This window comes from Pseudophryne corroboree, chromosome 3 (assembly GCF_028390025.1).
Source record: "Pseudophryne corroboree isolate aPseCor3 chromosome 3, aPseCor3.hap2, whole genome shotgun sequence".
Taxonomy (NCBI): Eukaryota; Metazoa; Chordata; class Amphibia; order Anura; family Myobatrachidae; genus Pseudophryne; species Pseudophryne corroboree.
In genome coordinates this window covers 141,569,233-141,576,666 of record NC_086446.1, presented here as the reverse complement: position 1 = coordinate 141,576,666, position 7,434 = coordinate 141,569,233, and positions in this window count along the sequence as shown.

Genomic DNA, 7,434 nt, shown 5'->3' with positions numbered 1-7,434 from the left:
GCTGCGGCTGCTGCCCGTAGTGCCCTGGCCTGATCTGTTCGTTACGACGGGCGGGCGGCGGGAGTCGCAGGACGCATACCTGACGGGAGCGCTGGTGTGCGGCTGCGGCATGATACAATGAGTCATTGTGACTCATTGTAATGCCGGCGGCTGTGGGCCCTTGAGTGCGGCGGGGCCCCAGTGCAATGCACTGCCTGCCCTGCCAGTAGTTTCGCCCCTGGTGCCCCCCACTGGTGTGGGCTCCTGCAAGAGAGCCCCAGCGTCATGCAGTGGATTTGGCAGAAGCAGAGGACTCTGCTCCTGCGATCTTGAAGAGGCTTCTTGGAGTCAGCATCAGCATTCCCTTGGTGAATCCACAATGCCCTCCTATCCGAGACTGCCATGAAATTGGCCCGTGAGCACTTGTGCCCGGTGTAGGATTTTTAAATATGTGTAGTTTACTGTATGCAAGGGTTTAAAACCTTTTAGGAACTGAGATCTAAGGTGTATTACATGTAGTTTAAAAAAAACAAAAAAGGTTTATTTTATGGCAGTAGTTTCCAAACTGGGGTTCTTGCACTGGTAGCATAGTTTGGTGGTCCAGGACCAATTAAAATTATTTATACTTTATTAAATTGGCAAAACCATTCCCTCACAACATAACTGAACCTGAGGATGACATGCTATAAACACAATTTACTTGATTTTATATTTTTTTCTGAATTTCTCAATAAAAAAAACTTTGGCCTAGGGGTGCCGTGAAACAAATTTTGATACTATTTATTTATATAGTGCTCTTTCTCCAACAGGACTTGAGATATGGCTTCTGGAACTGAACACAGGATTCTAAATGTGGCTGTACCAAGGACCTATACAGTGGCATTACAGGTTGAGTATCCCTTATCCAAAATGCTTGGGACCAGAGGAATTTTGGATATCGGATTTTTCTGTATTTTGGAATAATTGCATACCATAACGAGATATTATGGTGATGGGACCTAAATCTAAGCACAGAATGCATTTATGTTTCATATATACCATATACACACAGCCTGAAGGTCATTTTAGCCAATATTTTTTATAACTTTGTGCATTAAACAAAGTGTGTGTACATTCACAGAATTCATTTATGTGTCATATACACCTTATACACACAGTCTGAAGTTCATTTAATACAATATTTTTAATAACTTTGAGTATTAAACAAAGTTTGTGTACACTGAGCCATCAAAAAACAAAGGTTTCACTATCTCAGTCTCACTCAAAAAAGTCCGTATTTCGGAATATTCCGTATTTCGGAATATTTGGATATGGGATACTCAACCTGTATTACTTTTTTCTGCTACTGGTTCTTTACCTATGCAAACAAGCATCTGACTTGCCTTTCCTATTGCTTTGTTACATTGCTCACCTGAAATAGTAATACTTAGATAGCTTTCCTCTTGCCATTATAATGCCCTTAATATTATAGTTAGCCTTTGTATTTTTGAGACGTGTATGATTTTGCATTTTTTGGCATTAAATGTTGCCATGTTCTTGACCATTCCTCTAGTCCAGGGGCGGAACTGCCAGAGACAACGGAGTCAGTTGCCGCCGGGCTCCAGCCCTAAAGGGGCTTCCTCCATTGCCCTCCGGCTGTTACGTGCCCTTCCTACTAAATAGACAAAGGCGCTACCAGCAGGGTCTCGCAGTTTGTACATTCCATGCCGTAACACCCTTCTTTCCACCTTTTTCAAGACCCAGCCCAGCAGCCTCGCCGCTGCCACCACCGCTAGCTGCAGCACTGCCAGCGGTGGGGTGCCCCTGCTTCTTCTCACACCACAGATAGCTGGGCAGCACTGCAACTGCCTGCCTGATTGCTCCGCCCCCTTCCGGCTCCCAAGCACCTCTGCTGCCCAGTGATCCAGGAGCCTGCTGCTAGGAAGAAGTGGCCGAGCTTCAGCAAGCGAGTCTGGACACTGGCGGAGGAAGCCATGATAACCAGATAATGGGGAGTGGAGAGCCAGTTCCAAGGTAATACTTTATACAGCTGGTTGAGATCCTGGTCGGTGGATATGGATTCCAAGAAAACCCTGGAGGTGCTTCCTTTCAAGGGAGACACTCTCTTTGGAGAAGACCTCAATAAGATTGTAGCTGATCTGGCTACTGCTAAAACAGCTTGCCTACCTAGTATGACTCCTACCACGCAGAAGGCTAAAAGTACTTTCCCTTGGCCCTTTCATCCTCAAGGTAAAGCGTACCCAAGGTCAGGCATACCCAAAGCAAGCTCATGCTTCCAGACCTGCCAAGCCCAGACTGAAGCAAGCCTGGGCTGCCCATCAGCCTGCTTCCAAAACGGACAAGCCTGCCGCATGACGGTGCAGGCCTCCCTCTGGGGGATCCCAGGGTGGGGGGCCCGACTTCTAGGTTTGGCATAATTCTAAGCTAGAGAATTCTGTTTGGAGCTCACCTTGTACTTTGTGAAGAAATAATCAGCATTGTGGCTGAGCAGATACATGTAGTGTGTGGCTGCAAACTGCATGGATCTCCTGCGTTGTAATGCTGATACTTTTTTTTTCAAAGTACCAATAGCTTCATATAATGTTCACAATTTTTATGCAGGATCAAATAGCTCAATAGGTAGGGTGTTTGATTAGAATTCAACAGGTTATAGGTTTGAATCCTGGGTATGGTAGTTTGAGATGTGTTATTTAATAAAGTATGTTGTTCTGACTGCCGGCATCCTATCACCTGGGATATCATACTAAATAAATGGAGTTGATCAATTTTTTTTTATTTATTTTTTAAACCAGGGACAATTTCCAGATACTTTTCTTTATAACTGAGATTGCCCCCTGGAACTTCACATCAGTTGACAACTATGCATGAGTGAGCAGTGCTTGCTCTGGATCTGCCCACCCATTTATGTGCCGTCATAAAAGAAAGCACAACTGACAGTTATCCTGGGCGTACACTACACAATTATCTGTCAGGCTATCTATCCAGTCTGGATGGATGGAATGAAAATCTGGTAATGTATAGGAGCAAATGTCAATTAACCATTTGCTCCCAAACACTAGAAAAGTGGTCAAAAATGGTCATTACACAAATTGGTTAAACCCAAAATTTAACCAATTTGTTTAGGGGACCATTTTTGTCCATTTTCTAGTGTTTGAGAGTAAATCGTTGATGGTCATTTGCTCACATAGATAACCGGATTTCTATTCCAACCAGCCAGTGTTGGAGATATGGTCTGCCAGATTACATAATGCATACCAGAGCCATAACTAGACTTTTTGGTGCCCTGTGACAGATAATTATATGCCCCCCCCCCTCCCCATTTTTGCAATATGGACAAAAGGCGCATGCCTTGTGGGGAAGGGGCATAACAAGATTGGTCTCAGAGAAAGCACATGAGATATGAAGATATATCTAGTATACTTGACACTCAATGGTTTGTGGTATTGCCGGGGTGCCCTCCTTAAATGCATATACAGTCACACATGGCGTGTTTGTGCAAATGGCATATCAGCAGTCAGCACTAACTGGTGACATGCCATTTGTACAAGTAAGCCATGTGTGACTAATATATAAACATACTTTATTAAATAACACCTCAAACTATCATACCCAGGATTCAAACCTATAACCTGTTGAATTCTAATCAAATACCCTACCCATTGAGCTACTTGATCCTGCATCTATTCTAACCTCCAAAAACAGATTCAGTTGCATTTTCCAGCGTGTTTTGTTTGCGCCTTTGCAAATGTCTTACATCGACAAACTTATTCAGTACTATTTTGCAAATAGGGTTACATTGTCGCAACATTGTGTTCCCTAATTGCTTGATTTTTTTAAATGCAACAATTGATAAAGACACCTGATAATTGCTCTGTGGAGTCTTATTTTGTGTCTACTTCTAATCTACATTTAATTCCCTACCTCTAATCAAGGCATTTTTAAATGCTGGGGGCTGCCAGGACGTGAGGCCTACCTAGACTTTAGATCTGAATTTGAATGTACTTGTGAACTAACTTAATTTCCTACTTCTAAATTCATTCCTAAATTCACTACTTACATGAATCCTGTAGTTGGGCATTTTGGGACTTCGATTGTGGGCATTGTTTTGTGTCCAGACCAGCAGCAGGTGGTGTGCATTTGCTGGAAAGGCATCGAAGACCTCCGATATGCTGCATCTCCTGATGTGTGTCTCCCTCAAGTGTCTGTCAGCAAATGCCTGCTAGACACCCCATTCCAAGCTGATTGTGACATCACGGTACATGCATCATAGAACAGGCATGCTAGAACATGGGTCTTCAACCTGCGACCCTCCAGCTGCTGTGGAACTACACATCCCAGCATGCCCTGCCTCAGTTTTAGCATACCTTAATAGCAAAACTGTGGCAGGGCATGCTGGGATGTGTAGTTTCACAGCAGCTGGAGGGCCACAGGATGAAGACCCATGTGCTAGAGCCAAGCCGCAGGTACATTGAATGCTAGCAAGCTGAATATTTAAATCCTTTTTGTTCCGCAGCATTCCAATGTGGAAGATTCCATGGAACCAGAGATCCTTCCATTGAGAAGGACATGCTGCCTGGATGACTACACTGTGCAAATTAAATCACGGAGCCAGTTGGTTTGTGGGTGGCTCTGGTGACTGGGTGGTTGGGTGGGTGGTGTGTCGGAGGTGGAGCACATGCAAATGATTGTGTATCATCCAGCTAGTGAGAGAGAAAACTCATGCAGGAGTGTGCCTGCTTGTCAGTGGGTTATGCACCTTGCCAGACGTCAAATCTACATAGAGCAGCTGGAGGGGACAAGAGCAGGTTTGCAAAATATAGATAGAAGAGCATATATGCTGGCACATTCTCCATGATTGTGTCAGCTTATGTTTTGGTGCACTGCACTTTCCTCCACTAAGTTTTAGCCATTTTTGTTAAGCTCAAGTGTAGTTGCTTCTCGGCCTTTTGGCTGTGATCTTGTATCGTGGTTGAAGGGTCTGCTGGAGGGAGGGATTGTTTTCTTCATTGGCGAAAAACCAAAGATATTCCAGGATGGAAGGCTTGGGAACACTATCCGTTTTTCAGTTGTGGAAGAGCACAGAGGTCGGATTAGACTACATTCTATAGTAAAGGATACCTTTCTATTTATTGCCCCTCCCCTTATATGTGTCTGTGTTACAATAAAGCTTCGGTCTTGTGATTCCCTCACCCTCTTACACTCCACACACATAGCCTTATTAACTGTTGTATTATTGTATAGTTTAAATGTATAGTGCAGTTCATGATTTATAGTGTAGGCTGGCCTGTGCTGTAGTTCTTGAACTGTACTATACCGACAGCATTTGTATTGTGTTTTATCTGTGCTGCAACACAGTACTTATGTGTGTAATGTTTATGTATGTTTTTTTGCTTCTTTATGTCAATAAAGACTGCTTTTTCAATACAATATCTGAAAACAATCAATGTTTATCTTTGATGGCAATAGAAGTGGTATGATATTTGCTGCTTTTGAAAGGCAATATCTGATATGTCCCCTATCTGGGAACCATATATTAAATGGCTTTTCAGAAAAGGGAGATGGTAGAAGAGCTTTCAGTACTTGTAGGACCGATGCACATTTCCTATTCTAGCCTCCAAAAACAGATTCAGTTGCATTTTCCAGCGTGTTTTGGATGCGCCTTTGCAAATGTCTTACATCGACAAACTTATTCAGTACTATTTTGCAAATAGGGTTACATTGTTGCAACATTGTGTTCCCTAATTGCTTGATTTTTTAAATGCAACAATTGATAAAGACACCTGATAACTGCTCTGTGGAGTCTTATTTTGTGTCTACTTTTTATCTACATTGAATTCTCTACCTCTAATCAAGGCATTTTTAAGTGCTGGGGGCTGCCAGGACGTGAGGCCTACCTAGACTTTAGATCTGAATTTGAATGTACTTGTGAACTAACTTAATTTCCTACTTCTAAATTCATTCCTAAATTCACTACTTACATGAATCCTGTAGTTGGGCATTTTGGGACTTCGATTGTGGGCATTGTTTTGTCTCCAGACCAGCAGCAGGTGGTGTGCATTTGCTAGAAAAGGCATCGAAGACCTCCGATATGCTGCATCTCCTGATGTGTGTCTCCCTCAAGTGGCTGTCAGCAAATGCCTGCTAGACACCCCATTCCAAGCTGATTGTGACATCACGGTACATGCATCATAGAACAGGCATGCTAGAACATGGGTCTTCAACCTGCGACCCTCCAGCTGCTGTGGAACTACACATCCCAGCATGCCCTGCCTCAGTTTTAGCATACCTTAATAGCAAAACTGTGGCAGGGCATGCTGGGATGTGTAGTTTCACAGCAGCTGGAGGGCCACAGGATGAAGACCCATGTGCTAAAGCCAAGCCGCAGGTACATTGAATGCTAGCAAGCTGAATATTTAAATCCTTTTTATTCCGCAGCATTCCAATGTGGAAGATTCCATGGAACCAGAGATCCTTCCATTGAGAAGGACATGCTGCCTGGATGACTACACTGTGCAAATTAAATCACGGAGCCAGTTGGCTTGTGGGTGGCTCTGGTCACTGGGTGGTTGGGTGGGTGGTGTGTCGGAGGTGGAGCACATGCAAATGATTGTGTATCATCCAGCTAGTGAGAGAGAAAACTCATGCAGGAGTGTGCCTGCTTGTCAGTGGGTTATGCACCTTTCCAGACGTCAAATCTACATGGAGCAGCTGGAGAGGACAAGAGCAGGTTTGCAAAATATAGACAGAAGAGCTCTCCAGCCTAGTTTGCTGTCTGTTTCCACTTCTCTTTTCTTGAGCCGCTCCCTTCTATGCCCTTGCGCACTATCCTGACTTCTCCCATCTGCTTACTTTGTGCCTTCCAACGCACAATGCGAATTACAGGTAGTGCTGCAGGGCCCACACCCTTTTACTTGCCATACAGAGCAGCTCTGGAGCTGTTACAGTGCCCAGCTTCTGCAAGAAATCAGCTTGAATGCTTCAGGGGCTGGGGCATAGCCAACATGAGCCCCACACCGAAGGAGGGTGGAGGTGTTTAATGCAAACTATAGGTCATCCAAGCGCCGCAAAAGGCCGCCATGCCCTGCACGCCCCTTTTCTCTTTTCATATGCAGACGAGGGTTGAAGCCAACTTTGACCCACTGCTTGGATGACATCACCATATGCAAATCCATCTGCTGCAGGCCTTCCCGCAGGAATGCTTGCACTAGTTGTTGCATTTGGTTTGTTGTTTGGGGGTGCTTCAGTGTTAGGCAGCCTTCTGCCCTCCCATGTTCATCTGAAAATATGTGTTCTCCCTGCAGTTGTTGTCCCCAGATGAGAGTTCCCTTGTGCTGCCTAATGATTTTGAATTGAAGTGGTTCATGTAGGTGCTATTTTAATCTGATTTTATATATGCATTTTAGTATATTTTTTTTTTTGCTTTACCATATTTATCTTTTTATTCTAGAACCACTA